This window comes from Octopus bimaculoides, chromosome 16, assembly GCF_046866305.1.
Source record: "Octopus bimaculoides isolate indiv1 chromosome 16, ASM4686630v1, whole genome shotgun sequence".
Taxonomy (NCBI): Eukaryota; Metazoa; Mollusca; class Cephalopoda; order Octopoda; family Octopodidae; genus Octopus; species Octopus bimaculoides.
In genome coordinates, this window is record NC_142943.1 from 7,624,964 (window position 1) to 7,627,549 (window position 2,586).

The window sequence follows — 2,586 nt, forward strand, 5'->3', positions numbered from 1 at the left end:
CTATAGCCTCGGGTCGACTAAAGCCTCGTGAGTAGATTTGGTAGACGGAAACTGAAAGAAGCCCGTCGTATATGTGTGTTTGTGTGCATGTGTGTCTGTCTGTTTTTGTCTCCCACCACCTCTGGATAACCGGTATTGGTGTGTTTACGTCCCGTAACATTAGCGGTTCAGCAAAAGGGACCGATAGAGTAAGTACCATACTTCAAAAAAAAAAAGTACTTGAGTCTATTCATTTGACTAAAAGTTCTTCAAAGCAGTGCCCCAGTATGAGAGAGAGAGAGAGAGAGAGAGAGAGAGAGAGAGAGTGAGAGAGAGAGAGAGAGAGTGAGAGAGAGAGAGAGAGAGAGAGAGAGAGAGAGAGAGAGAGAGAGAATTGTATTTCTGAGAATTGCATCGTATCTCTGAGAAGAATGGATCGAGAAAATGTTCTGTAACGGATTTGTAAAGTGACATATGATTGTCTTTGGAGATGAACTCATAAGTCAAGGAAATATTTTTATTCTCAAACGCAGGATAATGCTAATAATATAGCATGAACAGGATAAACTACCCATGTTTTACAGAAACATGTGTCGGCATGAACAGGATAAACTAGCCACATTTTTCCGCAAAATACGGGTAGTTTATCCTGTTCGTGCTGTATTATTACCATTATCCTGCGCTTGAGAATAAAATTATTTCCATATCGTTCAATACATCTCAACGCTTCCAAAGCAAACTTTGTTTACTTTCATCCTAATTTGAATTTAACGAACTCAAAAGTGTTTGAAGAATTGGTGTGTCGTAAGTGATTATACTGATGGTCCAAGCAGTTCAGGATGGTAAATGTTTCATATTTTGCATGTTAACGGTGCTCATAGGAGAGGAATGTGTGACACAAGAGGTTATGAGTTTTGTAAGGAGTAAGGATAATGACGTCAGAGATGAGCCAATGATGGAGTCTCCCTGTGGTCGCTCGAACTATAAGAAATAGCAGGACAATATCCCTCAAATCTCATCCAGTCAATTTTAAAATGGAAAGCTACATTCGATGTTGTAGTCAGTTCACTGTCAGTTAAGAAATTGGGATCGTCACGGCTGGAAAATTTTAATGTCTTTCATCGTAGGTCTTCTCCAATCAAGAATAATTCGGCTAAGAACACTTAAATGGTTACTCGACCTGCTAAAAATAGTTGCTAAGAATCCTATGAAGAACACATTTTTTTTTAATATACTGTGCTTGAAATATTAGATGTAGCAGCTAAATAGCCCCTATATCACTCACTACTCTCTTTAACAAAATAAAGGACACATAAGATATATTAAGTGTAAAAGGCTAGAATTCTTTTGATCATAGGATCTTTACTCGATCAGAATTGAGTTGGAGGTGAGGTAACGACAGCAGCAGCAACAATAACAACAACAGTCACAACAGCAACAACAACAATAAATAACTGTAACAGTTTCACAGAAGTGGAATAATAATAACTTAATAGTTGGAAGAGTTCGAGAAGTTAGAGACATCAGATTTACGTTTTTTTAACTTGCCGTAGAACTCCAGGGCATGAGAAATTGATGTCGCTAACGTTCCGCTTAAAAGACAGCTGAAGCGAAAACTGTACAGGACAGAAATTTCAGAGAGCCTTATCGTTGTAGTTAGCGCAGAACCTGGTGGACATAAAAAATGGGTGATGAAAGAAAGCGAGACGAGTGAGAAGTTTCGAGACCAGTAAGCTCCGAAGAGCAAATGCCATTGTAGTGGAAGTAGTGGAAGAAAAGGCAGCGAGAAAAAGAAGAAAAAAAGTATACCTATGGGCCAAAGATGAAAAGTACATCGTGGCAATCACTTAAGTGGTATCTGTGTGTGCACCTGCTGCATCGTCCCGGATGTAAGAGCAGTACTACAAATGTTGGTCCCCTCTAAGTTTTGTTGAGAGTCAGTTGTTGTTGGGGTGAGATATTATTCTCTGGCTCCGAAGAGATCTAATTTTCGATACGTTCAGCAAGTAGAGGTCTTCAGAAGAGCTCCTCAAGCGAAACCCTCGGCGTTAGTAAGACATAACATTTGAAGCATTTGCGAAGACTCTAGTTGAGTACTTATAGTGTTTAAAGAAGGATATTCACGACAGGGGCAGAAATTCTGAAGGGTTTTTAGCTATTGAATTAGACAATGTTGACATGAATCAACTGGTAGAGATGTTTTCGAGGTCTATGCTCATGGAGTCAATATAAATTTGATGTGAGGTGTCTAGGTGCCATCTATATAATATTTGTGTATGGAAGGGTAGAGAGGAATGAAGTGTGATATAATCTACGTAAGAGGAGGTGCTGTTAAAGATGACAAGTAAGACGTTGATGGATGTCTGAAAAAAATTGGGAGAGACAAAACTGAATCTTGGGGGCCCACCAAAGTCTGAGTCAGATAGAGCTCCGTCAACGCAGGCCTTGATAATTCAGTGTTACCAGAAGGCACCAATCCAAAAGACAATAAATGGATATAACCCATAGGCGAGTAACTTTGAGATTCACGTACGTACCAGATACGATCAAAAGCTTTGATGATTTTGGGCGCAACCACATTGCTTCCTCCAAATTCCTCGAGGGTGA